The sequence below is a fragment of the Neovison vison genome, chromosome 7 (genome assembly GCF_020171115.1).
Source record: "Neovison vison isolate M4711 chromosome 7, ASM_NN_V1, whole genome shotgun sequence".
Taxonomy (NCBI): domain Eukaryota; kingdom Metazoa; phylum Chordata; class Mammalia; order Carnivora; family Mustelidae; genus Neogale; species Neogale vison.
This window is the reverse complement of record NC_058097.1, coordinates 110062464-110084205: the sequence shown is the minus strand read 5'-3', so window position 1 is coordinate 110084205 and position 21742 is coordinate 110062464. Positions and strand designations below refer to the sequence as shown.

General features: G+C 56.5%; 1 protein-coding gene across 1 annotated transcript in view; it reads right to left on the bottom strand.

Moving 5' to 3' along the window:
* Window positions 1–19280, bottom strand: part of GRIK4 (glutamate ionotropic receptor kainate type subunit 4) — a 421019-nt gene extending 401739 nt beyond the window's left edge. The window contains exon 1 of the mRNA XM_044258062.1: window positions 19158–19280. The gene's annotated coding sequence lies outside the window, so the exon portion shown is untranslated. The remainder of the gene's footprint in view (window positions 1–19157) is intronic.
* Window positions 19281–21742: the final 2462 nt, after the last annotated feature.

Sequence of the window (21742 nt, the reverse complement as noted above, 5' to 3'; positions counted from 1 at the left end):
GAGCCCTCATGCACTACTGGTGGGTGTGCAAGCTGGTGCAGCCGCTGTGGAAAGCACTATGGAGGGTCCTCAAAACCTTAAAAAGAGTACTAGTATACTAGTATATTGCAGTAATCCCACTTCTGGGAATTTATCCAAAGAAAATGAGAACACTATGCCAAGGGCCTATCTGCGCCCCCACGTTCACTGCCCCGTTATTTACAACAGCCAAGACATGGAAACAGTGCAAGTGTCCATCAACGCGTGAATGGATACAGAAGATGTGCTATATATATACAACACAATATTATTCGGCTACGAGAAACAAGGAAATCCTCCCATTGGCAAAAACATGGATAAAGCTTGAAGCATTACGCTAAGTGAAATAAGTCAGACAGAGGAAGACAAATACCGTATGATCTCGCTTCTAGGTGGGATCTAAAAAAATAAAAATAAAACCCAAACCAAAAATCCAAACTCACAGAACAAGAGACCAGCTTGAGGTTCTCAGAGGTGGGGAGCAGAGGGGAGGGAGGGCTGGAGGAAGGTGGTCGAAAGATACGAACTTCTAGTTATGGGATGATTTGGTCCTTGGGGGACCATGTACGAGGCGATGACCACAGTTAACACGGCTGTAGGACACAGAAAGCTGCTGAGAATGTTGGTCCTCAGTTCTCATCACAAGGAAACAAATTCTTTTGCTTTTTTTTTTTTTGTCTTTTCTTTTTATTGTATCTATGAGCTGATGGGTGGTAACTAAATTCATTAATCAATCATTCCACAATATCCACACTGGACAGCAGGACGGCTTAAACTTCTACAGTGAGGTTTGTCAATTACATCTCAGTAACACGGGGGAGAAGAAGCCACCCGTCCTGGCCGGGGTAACTGTTAATGAGGAATTTCTGTAGCTAATGAGCCTTGCAGTTACATTGAGAGGGTATGAAGTACCACAAGGCTTTCTTTTTCACCCTGGGTAGTTTTCATATGCATCTTCTCTGTGTTGGGGGAAACAGTTGGGGGAAATACTGTCAGTGATGGTGTATCAGCTTATGGTCCTCAGTGTGAGATCCAGACCCCTATACGAGCCTCCCGGTCAGTGGGCAGAAAGAACCAGCATGTCGCGCCACGCACGTGCCTTCTCATGTTAGGGAACATGGGCATGAGTCCTTTCCATGATCAACAAAGATATCCTGCATCGATTTGGAAATTGGAACAGGTAGTAATCTGGCTTTTGACAAGACTTTATTTGGATGAGATGTATTCATGTATTTTACAAAAATAAATTTCTGTAAACTCTGGTTTAAAAAAAAAAAATCTGAGAATCACCTGAACACCTGCCTTTCACCCAGCACCCCTCACCCAAATACAATCGACCCCTAGGTGCCCTGTGTCCTCCGCGCCGCCTGAACACCCATCTGCCTGCCTTAGGCGGCACCAGCTTTTGCACAGGGTCACTGACACACTGTTACTGCTCTCTGTGCCTGCGCTCCGGGTCACATCCCCTTCTTCCTCCATCCCAGCAAGAGTGATTATTTCTAAAAACAAATCTGATCGAGCTATTATTCTGTTTAAAATTTCTTAGTGGTTCTCTGCAGCTTTTGGGATACAGTTCACACATTCCAGTGCACACACATAAGACCCTTCATAAGCTGTACTGTGGGGATACCCCAAGGTCACTGACCCAACCCTTGGCACAACAATCCGGGGCCAGACAACCGCCGTGCAGCTGCGGGGTCTCAGAGAAGCAGCATCCCTGAATTCCCACCAAGGACATGTGGGATCTAGGCTCTGCCACTGCAGAGATGAAAGACCCTATTGGCCCCTGCATGCAGGATTGCTATAGGTACAAACTAGATAATCCGAGGAAAACCCTTAGCCATGGCCCGATGTTTAGGAACTGCTCCATTGTAACTGTGATTAGCCCTTTGCCTTTTTTTTTGTTTTAAGATTTTATTAATTTATTTGACAGAGAGAGAGAGAGACAGCAAGAGAGGGAACACAAGCAGCGGGAGCAGGAGAGGGAGAAGCAGGCTTCCCACCAAGCAGGGAGCCTGATGCAGGACTCGATCCCAGGACCCTGAGATCATGACCTGAGCAGAAGGCCGATGCTTAACGACTAAGCCATCCAGGCGTCCCTAGACCCTTGCCTTATTCTTGGCCACCTCTGCCCCCAGCTCCTGCCCTGGCCCAGCCATCACATGCTGTTCCCTCTGCCTAAGATGCCTCTGACCTTTTCTTTACCAGACAAACTCCTACTTGTTCTCTGAAATCAGCTCAAGCTGTATTACAAGTATTATTTCTCCTCTGCTGCCACGTCTGATTTCCATGTCCTCTCTGTGCACCCCCGGCTCGGTGCCTGGGCCTCCTCCTCAGCCCGTCACGTTGCACTATGTTATCCGTCCACTGCCCCAGCTTCACTACAAAATGCTGAACTCGGAAATGTGTTCCCTGAGAGCTGAACATAAGGCCTGGCATAAAGTGAATGCCTCCCCAAATAATGAATGAATGAATGAATGAATGAACGAATGAATCAGCAAAACCAGGACTCATCCCATAAGTCTCCAGACCTCCGAACATCTCAAAGCATTTGAATCCCGAAAGAAAGGCACCAGGCCAAGTCTGTCTTGACCTGGGTCTCCAGATTCTTGAGAAAACCCTAGTTGAGGGACGAGTCGTGTGGATCCACTTGGGAGGGACTGGTGGCCGCAGGGAGGTCAAGGCCAGTGCCAGAAAACAGAAGATGCTCGTTATGAAGCCAGCGAAATGAGACCAAGGTTGGGGGGTGCCGGGGAGGCGTCCACATTAGAGAAAGAAAAACGAGACCAAGCAAACCACTGAAGCAGTCGACTGAGACCGGGAAGGGAAGGACAGATTAAATCAAACCTCTGACAGGCAATCGATGCACATTCAATTAACAGTTACAATATTACTAATTTACGCAAAATGTCTAAACAATACCCTTTCCCCCTCCGGGGAGATCTTGAGTCAATGCCTCCCAGTGGGTGGGATGCTCCCTGCAAACCCTGCAGGGCCACTATGCCCGCGCCCAGGGCAGACCCCACTGGGACAGCCAGACCAAGAGATCCTGGGGTGAAGGGTGGGCCCAGGCAGGTGCACAGAGCTGGGACCGGGGGTTGAGGCAAGGATGTTCAGAGCACGTGGCCGGGTCACTTCTAGAACTGGAGAGGAACCACCAGAGATTCCAAGAGGGCAAAATCAGAATCAGGCAGGCATCTGAGCGGCCACAGACCCTGGCTCGGCCTTTGGAAGTCCTGCTCACTGCAGCCCAAGGCACTTTGAAGGCAAAGCACCTGCCAGGTGCACTGAAGTCCATCTTCATGCTCAGGGCATCCAAAGACGGGGCACATCTCCCTTTCGGGGGACACAGGAGAGAAAAGAGAAAGCATCCACTCCACAGGGTAACCCCAAGGTCACTGATGCAACCCTCGGCATGACATCCTTGGGCCAGAACCTTGAGGGCGCAGAGTGCTGAAGGAACTGGGCAGAGCTCAATTCTAACTGTGACCTTGGGTAGGCCCCTCACTGCTTCGGGCCTCAGTTTCCCGCTCCAATAAAATGGGATCACACTGGTGCCCACCTCGAGGCTGGGTGAGACTTGGACAGGATGTGGGCAAGCGCTCACTCCAGCGCACGGTGACGTTGGGTGTCTAAGCCCTACTTGGGACAGTACTACAGAGCAGGTCCATGTGGGGGGCAAGAAGGTGAGGGGAGGAAAATGCCACGCTCCCTTTATTGTTCCTGACAGATATGTACCGAAAGCTCTTGTAAGTACTACCTACACACACAGACCCAGGTCCCCTCATATCTTCTAAGCCTTCCAAAAGCCCAAACTGCAAAGCAGTTTCTTGAGGAGAGTGAGTGTGAGCGCTGTCTCCAAACACCAGATGGCCCATCATATCCCTTCTGCTTGCACAGCCTTGTTTTCCCTCTTGATCCCATGACGGGCCAGGCAGTCCTCAGCATTCCCATTTTATAGATCAGCAAACTAAGTCCCAAAGAAGTTAAATGATTTGCTTGAAGTCACACAGTAGCAATTCTTCTCTTTCTTAAATTATACTTTTTTCCAGCCCATGATGCTCCTGAGACACAGGCAACACCAGTGAATTACAGGGACAGGGGTGCTGCCTCCCGCAGAGGGGAGGGGGTCTGACCATCAGACTTCTCGTCACTCCAAAGTGCTACCCAGCTCCGAGTCCCCTCAACACCTGGGGTCCTCTGCCCCTTTTCCCACATCCTCAAACATCACGGAGCCTATGGTATGTCCCTTCGTTTGTCTGAGGAACTCCTTAGGTCTCTGCCCTGCTTGGCAGAGCTCAGCCTGCTCATCCAACTCAGGTTTCGGAGGTGGGGGCACCCCCTCAATCACGGGCACGGGACCCTGCAGGAAGTGCCTTTCCAAATTTCGGAGTTTAAGCACAGATGATATAAACGGCTCTTTGGGCAATAGGCACCCAGCCTGAAGATGCCGCCACCTTCGACAAAGGATCTCGGACAGATGTGAATATGCAGATGAACGATGTCCCGGACAGGGCAGGGAGCAGAGAGCTGCCCCCAGTAATAGTCCTTCCCACGCACCCCCCCACCCCTCCCCGCAAGGAACTTGCTGGAGCTAAGTCCCCCGTCACTCCTCTCCATGAAATATCCTTCCCTGCTTCCTCTTCCCACAGACGATCGACCAATTCATTTGCTCACCATTATTTTTAAAACTCAAATTTTATTAGCAGTGGAGCATGAGTAATAAATACTAATACAGTGTTTGCACTTGAATTAGCCCTGCATGTCCTGGGACCACAGGACTATTTGTCAAAGCCAGACGTCTCCCTCCCACCTGCATTTTGTGGTCGGACACAGGCCCTTCCAAGGTCATGGACTCCCAGGCGCCAAGTGAAAGCAGGGGGAGGGGGGGTGCTCTGAGGAATTGCACTTGGGGCTCCCTGATTCCTAAGCAGGGCACTTAGCTGCCTGGAAGGAAGGGCAGCTGTGGCAGGGCATGCTAGAAGACCTGGATCCCAGCGCTACTACCTACCAGTCTAGCGCCAGGAAGCAAACATGTTAGCGTAATCATTCTGAACTTCTGTTTCCTCATCTGTAAAATGGGTCAATAACACTCACCTCCCAGAGTTGCTGGGAGTATTACATGGGCAAGCTGGCAAACATGCACACAGCGGGGGCGGTGGCCGTGAGGGGCATGAGGGAGGAAAGGTCTCCCTACCAAGAACTGCACGATACCTGAAATTACCCTTACCTGGTTCCATGGACGAATAAATGAGGGCCAGCACCTTTCCTGATCCCTAGTCCCCACAGGGGTCTTAAACGCTTAGCATCTAGGCATGTTTGTGGAACACATGCACCTCTGTGCGCCGCTGTCAGGAACTCGGTGCAGAGCAAAAACCATGTGATCCCTGGTGCCCAGGCTGGGCTTTCGATGCCTGCCTCTAGCAGCTGCTCTGGGGCTCAGACTCAGCTGGAAGGAGTCCACAGACAAGGGCAACCCTTCCGATGTGGGTAGGCCCAGCAAGTGGGCTCCCGAAGGAGCAGCTCCGGAACATCTCATCTCTCTTTGGCACTCAGTGCCTCACCTCTTTCCACAAACATGCAGTGAGACCCTCCCGCGTGTGGGGCTTTGTGTTAAGGCCTGGATCCCAGAAGTGGCCCAAACAGCCCAATCCAATCCCTGGCTCTCCAGAGCTCAGGTCCCAGTCAGGGAGTCCAAGCCTTAAATGGGCAGTTACGACGTGGTGTGGGGAGCGCTCCCAAGGGAAGGAGGGCTAGAGGCTTCAAAGCACCCAAACGGCCTCATTCAGGCTGCAGGAGGCAGCAGGAAGGGCTGTCCAAGAGTCCATGTGCAGGAGCAAAGCAAGAGGAGGAGAAGTGGTAGAGGAAGGGGTTCCAAGCAGGGCAAACAGCATGTGCGAACATCCTGAGGTAGAGAGCCAAAGCTGCACTAGGGAGCTCGAGTCAGCCAGCTGGGCTCAATGGGCAACTGCTCAAAGAGGGAATCGCAAGGAGAGGCTCCAAGGAAAGGTCCTCATACTCTCTGTCCTCAGCCAGCCTCCAGTCAAAGTGGGTAATAGGAAAAGGTACTGGAAATAGACTGAAGACAAAATCAACCCTCAACAACCAAACTTTGCTAATGTTTGCTAACTTTACACCCTTCCCAGCATATATACATCCTTGCTGAGGACTGGGATATAATAGGAAGGGGCTGAAGGGATTAATCAGGGCAGGCCTCCCAGAGGAGGTGAGCAGGTTCCTTGGCTAAGAAGCTGTCTGCCGCCCAGCACCAGGAATGAAGCCACGGGCCCTCTTTTTCCCCATCTGATTGGAAACCTTGGACAACAATAAGGCTTTGTCTGGTTTGCCAGTTGCATATAAACACGAACACAATGACACCTCTCTCCCCCTCGACAAGGCCACACGTCAGGGTGGCTTAGTCTGAGTTAGGCTGACTTGCTTCACCAAGTAAGACAGGCAACAAAAGCACCTGACTTCCCAGTGTCCTCCCAGCCCCCAGCCCAGGGGAAGATGCCAGCGTGTGCCCTGGCTCCTCCTGTCTTCTCCCGGGGAGCAGGGAGGTCTTGAGAAGATGCAAACCCCCCAGCTGGTGGGGACAGTGTGGGAATTCGCATTATGCAGAGCAGCTCCCCCCACCTCCAGCTGCTGGGAGAAATATTGGTTTTCCCTCTCTTACCTGGCAGGGATCTGCCCTGGAGGCTTTCATCACCTGCCCCAGCCTCCACAGGGCCCCATCCCCACCAGCCGGCCGTGCCCCTCGGAGACCCCTACGGCACCAGCAGCGCTTGCTACTCTCCGGACACTGCCTCCCTTCCGGCTCCTGTTGCCCGTCCACTTCCATTCTAGAGGCATCTCCAGACTGGGACCAGCCGGGCAGCTGTGGCTGTTCTGCACATTCCGGCACAAGCTACCGGGCATAGCAGAGTGGCCAAGACAACACTGTCCAGGAGGCTCCCCGCCGCTTTCCACACACCCCCCTACCCCCCACCCCACCGCGAGCAGACGGACCAGGGGGTCAGGGCAGCTCCGGAGGCCTCTGTACTCTGCCGACAAGGCCGGCTCTGCAGTCAGACCTGGCCTGGGCCTGCCTCTGCTGGGGGCTGGCTGTGTGACATTGGGCCATTTATGTCCCTCCTCTGAGTGTTGTCAAATGAGGCTGGTTATAAGGATTAAATGAGAAAAAACACATGAATGACTAGCAACACTGCCTAAAATGTGTCCAGCAAACACCACCTGCTATTTCCATTAATGTCACTCTAGCTCTCCTCCGGGACATTCTGCCGAGTGACCAGACTCTAGCCGTGAGAACCACTTTAAAAACTTTTAAAATTGACCATATGATATGTGTATAGAAAAGTGCACATGCGGGGGGTGGGAGGTCGGGGTACCAGGTGGTGGGTATTATAGAGGGCACGGCTTGCATGGAGCACTGGGTGTGGTGAAAAAATAATGAATACTGTTATGCTGAAAATAAATAAATTAATAAAAAAATAAAATAGATATATTTTTTTTAAAGATTTTTTTTATTTATTTGAGAGAGAGACAGTGAGAAAGAGCATGAGCGAGGAGAAGGTCAGAGAGTGAAGCAGACTCCCCACGGAGCTGGGAGCCTGATGTGGGACTCGATCCCGGGACTCCAGGATCACGCCTTGAGCCGAAGGCAGTCGTCCAACCAACTGCGCCACCCAGGCGTCCCTAAAATAGATATATTTACCAATCCTAAATATTTAAACACATGAATAAAGTCAAGCTGAAAAATGAAAAAAAAAAAAAGAAAAGTGCACATGCATCGCACACGAAGAGCCCAAGGACCTTTCCATTCGCTGGGTTCACAGATCCAGACATGAAGCGTTCCCAGTGGTCCCCAGGGCCCCCTGCCGCCCCCTTCCGAGGGAAGCTACTAGCCTGACTTCCATCACCAAAGATCACCTTGCCTGTTCCTGAATCTTACATAAATAAAGTCAGACAGGATCTAATGAAAGCACTTTCTGGGGCTGGCTCTGCCGGTTAGGCGTCTGCCTTTGGCTCAGGTCATGATTCCGGGGTCCTGGGATGGAGCCCCACATTGGGCTCCCTGCTCAGTGGGAGAGTCTGCTTCTCGGCTTCTCCCTCTGCCGCTGCCCCCAGGCTTCTGCTCTCTCGCACTTCCAATCTCAAATAAATAAAAAAGATCTTAAAAAAAAGGAAGCACCTTATGATTTAAGATGGGTTCTATTAGATGTGACTGATTCGCTCCTCCCCCAGCCGGGGGGACGCCTCTGCCCGGCCCTCCTCCATACCCCGCTTGGAGTCACTACTCCCAGAGAGCAGGGCCTGCTTCTGTGGATCATTCCATACCCTGCCCAGGCAGGAGGGGGCTGGCTAAAAGCTGGGGAGGGCCCCAGCCAGAGGTGGGGGGAGCAGGGAAGCAGGGCACTGGGCCCCCTGGCTTGATAAGAAGCTCCTTGCAAGTCAGAGAGGCACGAGACCGAACAAACCAAGGGTCAGGGAAATCCCGACTCTACAAGCTGTGTGACTTTGGGCGAGCTGCCTCCCCTCTCTGAGTAATTTCCTCATCTGTAAAATGAGATGGTCGGCCAAAATCTCACTTGGCAAATTCATCCTGCCCCGCGCCCACAGCATACACAAGGCGAACTGGGCCCTGTCCCAGGAGCCCACACTGGGCCGCAGACCCCTCTCAACTCAGTCCTGTGGTACCGCTGCCCATCAGCAGAAATGGGCACGGGAGGGGGTATGTGTGGGGATGACTCAGTGGCCCCAGATGACCATGGCCAGCAGCTGGTGACCAGAGTCCCTGAGGCTGTCCTTCCACGTGGCTCATGATCAGGGCCCGGGATCCAGGGCATGAAATATCAAACAAGACCTCCTCTCATCCCCTAGATCCTGGGCCCCTTTTCATGGTCTCCACACAAAGGCAGCCTCTTCCTAGGCTCCGGGCCTGCATTCCCCACACCCCTGCCTGCACACAGCCCTCCCGCCCCACTGACTCCTCTTGCAAGTACCTGAATTCCAGACTGCACAGGGGCCCAGGTCACACTGGGTGTCTGGAGGAGCGCCCATGGGGCTCAGGTCCCTGCTCCCACGGCCCCTCCCCCGACTCACAGGAGCCACAGCACCCCCACTCTGATCGCACGCCAGGGCCCCTCACCTGTGGGTACCACCCCTGCTCTCACTAACACAGCCCCGTCCAGTCCCCCCACCCCCCGGCCCTTCATGCAGGGCTCAGCTGGGTTTGAGGACAGTGTGAAGTGTGTACCTAGGGTCAAGGTCCAGGCAGACCCCAGGCTGCTTTTCATACTTGTTCTGCCTCATGACAGGTCACGCTAAATGCCTACCCCTCTGCACCCCCCGCCCGGTCTGAGAAGAAAATGTCTTTTGAGATCCACACAACTAACCGACTCTTCGGCCGCCCACATCTGTGAGTTAAAGCAGCCCATCCCTGCTTTCCAGAGCTAGGGCTCAGCACAGCCAAGGGCTCCCCCATCCACGGCCTCGGCCGGCAAGGAGCTCACAGACACAGCCATCCATGCCGCAAAATGTTTATTGAGCAGCTACTATGTACTGGGGCTGTCCTAGTCATTGAGAATGCAAAGCTGAGAAGCGGACAGCCCCTGAGCCAGTGCAGCAGAGACAGATGTGATGACCTCTGCTGACCTCCCTGCAGCATCAGTGTGGCCTGACCCTCCCCTAGGTGAGTAGATCCAGTGCCTCCCCTGCTCGGGGCTGGAGGCTGAACAGAGACACCTACTGGCTCCTTGGAGAAGCACAGGCCATGGAGGAGAAGACGAGGAAAGGGAGAAAGGGCAGTTACTGCTGGGTCAGAGGGAATGAATAAACCCTGGGCAGGGCTGCCGCAGGGTCCAGTGATGACAGAGGACAACGGACACAAGACGAGAGCAGCAGCCCTTCCTGGCCTGGGAATATGCGACAGAGGTCGGCTCTGCCCCAGCATGCCAGGCCCCAGCATCCCCCTCACCCCAGGACTAACCCCCTCCCCAAAGAGGAGCAGAGGGGCAGAGAGAGCAGCCAGCCGGTGCTGAGGGACATGCGCTCTCTCAGCTGACTCTCTGCTGCCTACAGAGCCCATGGCCTTGTTACTTCCAATCCGCACCCCACCTTGCCGACCGCATGTTCCAGCCTATTTACTTTGGACTCTGGCAGGACTCTCCTTTTTCAAAGGCGAACGGGATGGTGCTATTTTAGCTCAAATAAATGGGGAGCTTTCTCCGACTAGTTGCCCACTCTGTACTATTAGATTTGGGTCACCTGAACTTTCTGGCCCTCTCGGGGTGGGGGTGGGGGGTAGCTGCAGCATCATCTAGCCTCAGAGGACCTCGGAGGAGCCCAAAGGAGCAGGCCCTCCACCCCCAGGACCCAAGACCCAGTGTAGCCTCTGGCAGATCCCGGATCTGTGCGGGCAGGGTGTAAAGGCCCAGCCATGGGGTGCGCCGACCCAGTGCCAGCCCGTGGCTGCGCCTGGCACCCCAGAGGCGCTCCCGAAACGTGTCCTGTGAATGGATGTGTGGCAGCTGCCTGCACAGCCCTGTGGCCAAGGATCAGGCAACTATCTGTCCATGAGTCCTAGCCTCGGACCTCTCTGAGCTCCCCCATCATCTTCCCAGCCAGGGACTTGGTGTGGGGAAGGGAGTCTTGGACAGAAACCCAGCAAGGAAGAGCCTGGATGCCAGCTTTGCTTCTGCTCATGAGGTGTCCGAGGACTAGAACAGGAAGGGGGGCAGGAATGCCTTATGGGGTTCCCAGGAGGGGTGCAGAATGAGGACTCATGGGAAGGAGATTTGGCTCAGGAATAAGGTAAAAACCTTCTGGTATTTTTTGAAGAAAATCGCTAGCATTTCCTGAGCCCCTTCTGTATGCCAGACAGCGGGCTGGGTGTTCTCACATGTTCCCTCATTCACGGCTGCCTCGGGAGTGGTCAAGGGCATGGCCCGGGAAGCCAAATTTCCGTCCTGGCTCTACCATGTTCTAGTGTGTCACCTTGAGCAAGCTACAGGACCTCTCTGGGTCTCGGTTCACTCTTGGGGTTGGTTGTCGGTAGATCAACTTAATACATGTAAAGCATCTAGAACGTAATCGGTGCTCAATAAAGTCAGCTTTCAGAAGATGGGGAGGAAGAGGAGGAAGAGGACGAAGGGGAGAGGTGCTGGATAACTAACCAGTGGGGATTCTGTGTGTAGACGAGAGGAGAGTGTCAGGTAGGATGCTGAATGAATGTGTTCAAGTTCGGTCCAGGGATAAGATTGGTTTTCAATGCCCTCCCTGGATTTCAGTTTTCCCAGCAATAAAATAGGCATCATCATTTCTGGACAAACGTTGCTTCATTGTGTGGAATATTCTCCACCTTGGGAAGAGCAGGTGCGCCCAGGGACCACTGCCTCCACTATTTGCAAGAACCACGGGTGACCTTCAGAAGGCACCTTCAGAAGAGCCCCTGGCAGAGGGCAGGGTTCCTGGATCCCAATCTAAGCCTTCAGTCGAGAAACACTGGTTTTCAGCTAGTTATGGAAATTCTGGGAGTCTGAGGTGATCATTCCTAGCAGCTCTGTCCACCTCTGAGAGCGATCCTTGGGGCAAGGGCGAAATCATCAAGAATATCGTAAGCGCTGAATATGGGATACCCACTGGGAAGCGGCGTTAGCGGCTTCAGCATAAGGGCTGATCGTCTGATGGAAACTCAGGAGCAGCGAACAGCTGCTGAGAAACTCCAGAGCCACCCTCAGGAAAGGACTCCAGGGGGTCCCTTCTGGCCCTCCCTACGTCCACTCCAGTCTTCTCTAGCTCAAAAAAAGTCTCTGCTGCCTCCAGAAAGACATCCCCGAATTCCTATCCCATCACCAACCCTGCTGGGGACATTCTGTCGTGATTGTATGAACACAATGAGGCCAAGAAAGATGCTGGAAAGATGAAAAAGCACCACTGTGACCGGAGCGTCCCAACAGATTTCTTCCAGAGCTACCCCGTCATGCCTCTGAGAGTCCAAGACCCCAGCGAGACCCCCCAACTGATGAGGCAGGCAACCTCGCACACCAGCCGGCTGGACCCCGGTGCACTGGAAGAAATGGTCCAGGCAGGGCAGGGCTGCTGCGACCTCAAGGAGCCACGTGTTCCCCGAAGGCCATCAATCCTCAAACTTTTCATGTCATGAGAGAGTCTCATCCGCGGTTCCTGTCTGCCTCATTCCAGGTTCCACCCCCTGCTCTCGCCTGGATGACCTCTGTGGGGGAAGAGACTGGTCCATGATTCAGGGCCCGCGCAGGAGCTCTGAGGAGGGAAGCCTTTCCCTGACTCCCCAGTAGTACCAGTGACCGCTCCCTCGGGGGGTCAAAGAAATCAGGTCAAGGAAAGACAAGCCAGAGAGTGTGTGGAAGGTCTGTGCATCCCCCGTGCCTGGCCTCCTTGCCTATGAGATGAGGAACAGGACAGTGAGGGGGCCGGAGGGGGAACCAGGAAGTCAGGGGACAGTCAGTGCCTGTTTCACAGACACGCACATGTGCACACATGTGCACATACCCTCACAGGCACGCAGAAACTTCTAACCCCTGGTTTGAAATCAGACAGCCTGAGGGGCGCCGGCCGGCTCAGCTGGTAGAACACCCAACTCTTGATCTCAGGGTCGTGAGTTTGAGCCCTGTGTTGGGGAGAGAGTTTACTTACTAACAAGAAAATATATATTTTTTTAAATTGGACCGCCTGGGTACAAATTCCAACTCTGCTTCTTACCAGCTACGGGACTTTAGGCTAATGAATCATCTCCCTGAATCTCAGCCTCCCTGCCTGTGAAATGGGTATAACAGAAGGCTCAGTAGTACCTAAACTAATCATAGTACCATAAACCGTATCCCAAAGCTTAAAGATAGTAAGGGGATAAAGGAAGATACTGTATACAAAGTACTCTGTGTCGTGTTTGGTACAGGAGAGGCATCTGAAAAATCCTCGCCATTACCATGGCCATAGGAGTTGTTGCTGTCAACTAATCTGTCCATTTAACGAATATTTACTGTATTTACCTACAGTGTGAGCTTATCCCCAGACACAAACACACAGGCCGTCTCCTTGACCATGAGGGGCTCCTGGTCTAAGCGCCTTAGAGAACTAAGGTGTTCCTGGTCAGTGCCAACCCGAATTTGTTCAGATGCCAAGATAGGACCACGTGGGTTACAGACGTCTCTCTTTGCCTGTCCTCTCGCTCCTGCGTGGAGGGCCACGAAGCCCCCCGGAAGGGATACAGTCCAGGGAGCCTGGAGCCCCGGACTGACGCCCCAGCTCTGCCACTGCCCACCTTGCAACTTGGACCAAATGACTTAACCACACCGAGGCCCACAGGGCCACACCCAGTTCCCACGGTCTCACGAGCCTCGCCAGGGACAGCATTCCGCAGCGGGCGGATGAGCCGAACGGGGCTAGGAGAGACTCTGTGAAGATGAAAACGTAATAGTGCTTATAACAGCGACAACTGTGACCATTCGCGGGTGCTCAGTCACCTGCTGAGGGTTCCTTTGGCCACTATTATGGTCCTTAGCTCGCAGCCAGACAGCTGCAGGAGCCGGGACTTGAATCCTGCACAATCTGAGCCAGCTGTGGCCGACCACGACCCCACACAGCCTCTGGGGGAGGGACAGGGGTGTCGCACCCCGGCCACCCAGAAAGACAGACAGCAGCCCCCAAAAGGGGACAGCCGAACTACACTCCCAAAACCCAGTCTCCCTACCCAGGAGCCTCCGGGCTGGATGGCAGCAACTGCCCTAGCCGCCCCGCAGCGAGCGGCCATCCTCCACTCTCCTTAAAATTTTCTTTTTTATTAAGTGCACCTTGTAGCCAGGCTCTCACTTACACATCTTAACCTCCTCTGAGCTATTGATTTCTCATTCTATTAAATCCTCTTCTTTAACTCCGGCCCTTAAACTCCAATTCTAAACATATGTTTACTCCACAGTCCCTCTCCCAGGCCATCGCTGTGATGCCCTGTCGTGGGGGTCATGCCTGCCCCCCACAACCCCTCCCTTTGCCAGGGAGCCTGCCCGAGACTCTGTCCCTGAGATCGAGTGTGTCATATGCCTGAGATGACAGAGGTCACAAAGAGTAAACTGAGGCAGCAAGAAGTAGCCTGGATTCTGACGGTGGGGGGAGCCCCAAGGCACGCCATTCCCGGACGCCAGAGGGCCCCCACGGTCTTCCGGTCCCCTCCTCACCCACCATGTTCCACCAGGAATTTCTCTCGGTAACAAACATTTGTTAAACATGACTTGGGGCCGCTTTAATAAGACAAATATTTATTTAGCACCTGCCCAGGGCATGGCACTGGGGACACCCCTGTATCTGGAGGGAAGCTCAGCCCAGGGGGCCCCTGGAGGCAACAGACCGAGGAGCAACTTCTAGCAGGAGTCCACGGGCCACCCGGGCTCCCTCCACAAATGCTCCGGGGGCCCACACCTGCCTCCCAGCGCTTCTGGGAACACACTCCTCGGCTTTCCCTCAGGCCTGCTTCCCCTTCTGGCTTCCCCGTTTCTGAAGTGGCATTACCATCCTGGGGAGCCTCCTGGGTTCCAAATCTCTTAGTTCTCGGCGACACTTTCTGCTGCCTCGTCTGCTATTTCCAATCTGTCCCCACGTTCTGCTGTTCCTTGGAAATGCCACTCAAATGCACCCCTCCCCTGCTGCCAGTGCCCCCAGCCCTCAAGCCCTCTCTGGGCCCTCATTCATCGACCTGCCCAGGAGGCTCCACACCCCCCAAGCCCCAGGCAGCCAGTGAGCCTCTTCTCTTTGGCTTTCAAGGTCCTCTTGAATTGTTAGTTCTACCCTACGCCTGCCCACCCTGACTCCCCGAAGACAGGACCCCTCAGTCCCATCCCCACCCATCACCCACCCCTCAGGCCGCCCCTGTCCCCCCCACTCCGCCTGGGCAGCCCTCCTCACCGGCTAATTCCTTCCCCGTCCTCACTGACCTCCAGCCCCACCAGACCGCCAGCGTCCACGGCAGCCTGAGCACATTCATGCACCCCTCCTAGTCCCTTCCAGGGGGCATCCTCCTGGGCTGCCCCCCAAATCCTTAACCTGCTTCGCTAAGCCCTGCCTCACTGAGGAGCCCCCAAAGACCCAAACGCTGCTTATGTAAATGACTGAGGTGTTGAGTTGTTCCAAGAAAACCTGTATCAGATCTTTCCATAAGGAGCCTTCTCCCTCCCATTTTTAGGCCCACATATAAGGGAAGGAAGGGGGGGTTCTGGAGCGCTCCCCCTTTCCTCATCCGTAAACATGGAGCTGGGGTGACTGAAATGAGCGGCATGTGCAGTGTTAAACCGATTCCCTCCTTCCTTCCCACGATTTACCTTGGCCTGCTACTGTGGCATAAATTGCTTTTTCGTGTTGGGTTTGTTCAGTGTAAGGCATACCCTATTTTATGTAACCAAATGTTATCATCAAGCAACAACTATTTCTTCCACTTCCGCTATAAGCAGGGGCCGGTGCATGGGTGCGGAAAACCGGGACACGGAAGGACAAACTTCAGGCACCAGGCAAAGGCCTTGCTCCTCAAGGGACCTGCCTTCTGGGCAGGGAGACCAACAGATCACCCCAAGGAGGCAGGGTGACAGGAGCCCTCCATGTGTCCTTCCCATCGACAGATCACATGCCCCACACAAACAGAGCCTGCTGACAACTAGCCTCTCGGGCAGGGGAGATGGTCCCCATTTTACAGGTGAGACAAGTGAGGCTGAGGTTAAGCAGTTTGTTCAAAGACACCCAGAGATTGACAAGAAGACAGGAAGCCGGATCTGCCCGTCACTTAGCCTGGGGCGAGGGCAGGCGGGGCAGAGGGGGGATCAGGTCCAGAGGCTTAAAGCATGGCCACAGGAGGAGGCCCGTAAACTCCAGCTACCCCCACGGAACCAGAACCGAGTCCAGGAGCTGTGGGGTGGGGGTGGGGGGGCCAGCCCTGAGGCTCCTGAGACCTGGTCACGAAGCATTACAAATGCCATCTTTCTGGGAAAGCAGGTGTGGCAGCAGGGTGCCTAGACACAGAGCCCGCAGGCCACCCACGGAGGAGCCTGGGTCCCCATCACCCAGGGGCTGAGCCCAGCATGGGGCAGTGACAATATGAAAGGAAAGGTCAGGCCGGGTACCAGAAGTGCTAGAAGGAACTGAACGCCAAAGGGATAAGGCGCCCAGGAGTGGGGTGGGGGAGACATAGGAGGAAGACAGAGCCTAGGGGTCTGCGGTTTCCAGACCAGTGTCTGGAATAACCTGGAACTCTCTGTGGGAGGCAGTTAAGAGGAAGCACGGGGCTGGCGGGACATCCCCCACCCACCCACCCCCACACACACCCCCGCCACGTGCAGAAGCCCCCAGTCTAGGGCTGAGAATGCCAAGAATTAGCCAGATTCAAGACCGTGGAGGGGAAGGCAGTGGGGACCACCAGCCAGCCCCCAGGGGAGGGGAAAGTGTGGCGCTGACCCTAGAGAAGGTGAAGGTGAAATGAAGCTCGGGACAGGGAGAGGGAGGGCCGAGCAGCAGAGACCTTCACCAGCAACAAGTAGCAGGACCCGAGCACTGGGCTGGGAGTCCGGAGGCCTCCTGTGTGGCCGCAGAGCCTTGGGCAGGTCACCTAAGCTCTCCGGATCTCAGAACCTGGGGGAACCAGTGATCCCTCCTTAGAGGGCGACAGTGCAGATGAGATGCTTGTAGGGCCCTCGTAGAGATCAGATGAAGTAATTCTCCTAAAAAGCATTTGGAAAACTGCGGCGCTCATCACACACATAAGGGATTCGTACTCTGCAGAAGTAGCGGCAGAGGCTTTCTTCCCACACACTCCCTGCCACGGCCCACCCCCCACCAGCCGCACAGCACCCGCCCCTGCCACCCCACTCCTCTGCTTTTCCAGCAGTGTCTCCCCTCGCCCAGGACAGGTCCTCCTTCCTCCCATCAGGTCTGGCTCAGACCCGTTCTCCAGGAGCCCCCCGCATCCCCTCATGACGGTCCCCACTTCTCCCACTCCTCCAAAGTTCCTCTCCATCCTCGGAGAAAACCAAACTGGAAAGCCAGACCGGGACACAGACCCAGGCTCTGGGAAGAACTTTTGGTGCTGATGAAAATGTCAGCCAATGATCAAGACGCCTGGGGGAGGGGGGAAGAGGGGGGAAACAAAGAAAAACCAGAATGTCCTCCCCAGCGCCCCTCCACTCACTACCCCCCCTTCCCCACCAGGCACTGCCAAGACCTCCAGGGACCAGCCTTGCCTCTGGTCTCAGGTGGCAGGCCCGGAGGAGGGCTAGGGGATAGAGCGAGCCAGGCGGGCAGGAGGCTGGTGGGCAAGCCCGGGCCACAGCTCCCCACGGAAGTCTCGCTCCGCAAGAAATGAACAAAATACGGAAAATTAAACAAACCCAGACACTGTAATGTGTGCATATTAGATTAACTCTCCAAAGGGTCGCGACCTTGAGGAACACATCCAGCCAGTGAGGAAAATAATAAACCTGATTAATGATGAGGCATGGGCTGCAGCTTCAGCAAATACAACCAGCCTGACGATGCCCAGTGGAGTTCCTGGGGCTTCCTTCCCAGGCTGGGGGTGGAGGGGGGCGCGGAACCCAGCTGACCTCCCCAGGCCCCTCGCGCCAGATCACAGGAGCACAGACACTCGGGGGACAAAGTGGGACCACACTGCTCTCTCCGATGTCCACTGCCAACCCAGACAGCCTCTGTCATAGGAGATGCCAGCCGTTGGCAGGTGCTCCTGGAAGTGTCACTGTCACCCAGGTGACCCACAGGGAGCTTAAGGGAAGGTAGCTCTCTGCTCCTGGCAGGGCTCCGCACTCCCGGCCAGCCCCCAGGACCATTCTGTCTGGTATCGGAGGGGCCCCGGCCATGCCCAGAGCTCCCCTCTTCTTTCCAGACAACCCAGGCCCTTGGGAGACATGCCCAGGAGAGCCACTGGAGGGAGGCAGGGAGGTGGCACCTCCTGGCATCACCAGACAACAGCACCAGGAGGAAGATGGCAGCGTAAAGTAGAGATGCCAAGAGCTGTGCAGCCAAAGGTCCAGCGGGGGAGAAGCTCGGGCCGCAGCGCCCCACCACTGCCAGGCAGACCGGCTGGCCAGAGGGCCCCGGCCCAGCCCCCCACCGCCGCCGCCCCCGCCCACTGGCCAACTCTCCCCGGGCTCCGGCTCCTCCTCTCTCACTTTCTTCAGCTCCAGGGAGCCAGGGGAAGAGACACAGGTGCTCTCAGTGCCTTGAAACCCCTGTCCCAGCTGTCGCAAGCCGGCCCTCCACCCAGGCCAGGTCTGAGCAGCTCACCGCTCTGCCAGTCCTCACCGGAGAGAATCTCAATCAGCTCCCCTCCCCCCTCCTTCTCAGCCCCCTCCCCCATCACACGCCCAAATGCAGGTCTCCAGAGTTTCTCCCTCACTTCCCACTCGGGTGAACTAGGGTGAGGTGGGTGGGAGCCTCATTAGTCCAGGGAAAGAGGGTCATTTCTGATAGGACGCCGGTCCCCCGAAGCGAGCCCGGCGTGGAGGGTGGGGGTGTGGTGGTGGCCGGAGTCCAGCGCAGGGGCAGGGGGCAGCGGAGGCAGATGGCAGCGAGCAAAGAGGGAGGGGGGCCTCGTGGGCTCCGGGGCTGCGCCGGGATGGGGCAGAGCAGCCGGGGCCGGGCGGGAAGCAGGGGTGACGGCGGCTGGGGGAGCGCGCCGGCGGCGGGCAGGGGCCGGCATCCCTGCAGGGGGCAGAGGCAGGGCGGGGAGTTGCACAGGGGAAGGGGAAGACCAGCGCGGGAGGATAGCGAGCCCGGGGAAGGGCTGCGGAGGGATAGAGACGGGGATGGAGACTGGAGGAACTACGGGAGCGGAGCGATGGGGTCCAGAGCCCGGGAGACGCAGGGATCCGAGGGCAGGGGACCGGCGGGCTGAAGGCGGGAGAGGGGAGGCAGGGCGCCGGGGAGGCGGTGGGGGCGGGGGGCAGGGAAGGGTGCGGGGCAGCGGCCCCGGGGGAGCGGAGAGGCAGAGACGTCAGAAGTCGGGGGGACGGGCGCGGGAGGGGGTGCGCGCGGGGCCCGCGCGGCCGGGACGCGAGGGGCGCCGGGGGCAGCCCAAGAGGCGGGCTGGGGGGCGCCGCGGCGGGCCCTGCCCTTACCTGGGCGGCTCCGCACGCCGGGGGCTGAGCTGGGGCCGGGCCGCCGGGCTGTTGTTTTCCGGTTCTCCCTGCTTCCGCAGCAGCCGCGGCGGCCCCAGCGCGATCCGCCGGCAGCTGAAGGCAGTCTGTGTCCGGCTGCGAGCGAGCGGGGAGCGGGCAGCGCGGGAGGAGCGCGGCCGAGGCACGGGGCGCCGCCCGGCGGCCAGCGCTGGAACTGCGGCGGCCCGCGCACGCCGGCCGGGGGGGCGCCCCTTCGGGGCCGGGTGGCCGGCAGCCCGCACGTCCCGGACGCCGGCTGGGGGCCTCGTCCGGCGCGCCCCGGAGCCGAGGCGCAGGAGGAGCGGGCCGGCAGCGGGGCCGGGCGGCCGGAGGCAAACTTGACGCCACCCCGGGGGGGCCGGGGCCGAGGCCGAGCGGGAGGCCGGGGCCGGGGCGCGAGGGGCGCGCGGAGACGGACGGCCGCGGGACGAGGGGCAGGCGCTGCGGTGTAGTGCCCTGGAGGCGGGTGGAGGGGAGGCACCCGGGCACTGCCCGCACCGCCCGGCGCGAGGGGGCAGTCGGTCCCGGCCCCCGGAGTTACAGCCCGGCCGGCTTCGGCGGGCAAAGGGCGCCCCCTGGTGGGGCTTGGGGGAACCGCGCGGGGGACGAGCGTGCGGGGTTGCCAGAGACTGCGGCCGGGCGGCGAAGATGGGGAGCTGGAGACTCCGTGCGGGGACCGGAAAGCGAATTGTACCAGAAAGCCAGAGAGACCCCGCGCCCGGGTTCCAGGGCGCTGTTTGATGAGTACAAACATCTTGGGAGGAACTGTCTCCTCGTGTTACGGATGAGGACCCCAAGGCCAGGAGAGGAGCACAGTCCAGCCCAGAGCCCAGGGCCCCAAGTGAGCGAGGTAGCGAGAGGCAGGACCGGGAGGGCAACCAAGCTGTCTGACACGCAGTCGGTGCTCTGTTTGCTACAGCGCAGCTGCGCCCAAGAGGAGGCTGGGGAAGGAGGTCCAAGGCCCTGTGAGGTCCGCAAACATCGGTCCCTCTTTTCCACCACACACGTTGGCCTTGGGCTGACAACCGAACCGATCACAGAGCCCTCCCGCCCTCGGGGCTGCGGTCCCCACACCCACAGCCTGATGGGACCCTTGGTGAACAGCTTGTTCTCAGCCTTGGCGGTTGGGTCTCGGACTTGAAGGGACAGAACACTGGTTGGCATGGCACTCCCCAAGGAGGGTTGGCCGCCAGCCCTTGCCACCTCCCTGCCACCCAGACTGCAGGCAGCAGTGTGGCTCACAACTTCCCATCCCCCACCTCCCCACCCTGGCCAGGACCATGCTCCCTAGGGAGGACATTATTTAGCACCAACTGTGTACCACAACAACAGCAGGTACACACTGTCTTTCCAATCACCTTCGCATCAATTGGCAAAGTGAAACTAGTCCCCTTCCGCAGAGGAGGAAGCCGGCAAAGCAGGCCACAGGGGTGAAGAGGCTACACAGAAGGAAGTTCTAATTCCAGCCCTAATCCCTCAGTCTGGGTATCATTTGCAAAATGGGCAGAAGGACTGCCCTGAGCCCAGCAGAAAGTACACTGGAGGGATCCCTGGGATCTTATGCAAGAGACTTCAAGACCCTCTGCTTCCGTTTCCACATCTCTAAACACAAGAAAAGCAAACTAAATAATCCCTAAAGTGACTTCCAACTGTGAAATTCTAAGCATGGTTCCCGGGCCCCTTTTCCAGGAACAATGCAAGATCAGTAAGACCGTAGAAGCTTAAGGGTTTGGGAGGAAAAATACTGTGTGAAACTCTTCATCTTATTCTTTTGCCTGGTGAGCTCATCCTATTAACCAAGGAGGCGGGAAGGAGCTTTGGACAAGGTCAGACACATTGCTGATGGGTCTGAGGTAGCCCCCATTTCTCCCTTTCCTGCAAGGATGAGTCTGTCTTGCCCCTCAGGGCTCTAACCCTAGAAGCAAGGGGCCCTCTACAAGTCGGGGGGTGGACGGCAGGGCCAGAAAAGCCCACCGGCAGCCCCACGCTGGGGTTTGTGAAGGGACAACAACCTCCCTCCTTCTGCTCTCAGCTGATGAGCTGTCTGGAGTACTCACTGCTCTCCGGGTTCTTTTTTCCTGAATGTCAGTGCCACTTGGTCCTCAGAACTTGATTCCAGACAGGCTAAGTTCCCTAGCTCAGCTGGGGTTGGGGATGGGCTGCGGAGGTCAGTCCAGACCATTTGGGGGATTCCCGAGGAGCTGGGAAATGCCCCCCTGCCGAACTCCTCAACTGAAGCATCTGTCCCAGCCAGGGTTCAGCAGTGCCTGCGCACCATGGGGGAGTCTCGTGGATCTGAGTTCTTTGGGGGCTGGAGTGCACAGGAAGAAGTCTGTTTTCCCACGTTTATTGATAGCTTCTTCCTCCTTTGTCAGCAGAGAACACGTGATCTTAACTTGACTGACTGTCTTTTTCCAAAGGTCCCTGTGAAGGCTCATCACAAGTGCCTAGTGAGCCCACTGCATCGGTAGGGCCAACGGAGGCCTCCAGTGACCAGGTGACTTTTGCATGCTTGACCTCGGGGGACATGCCATCCCTCTGTCACC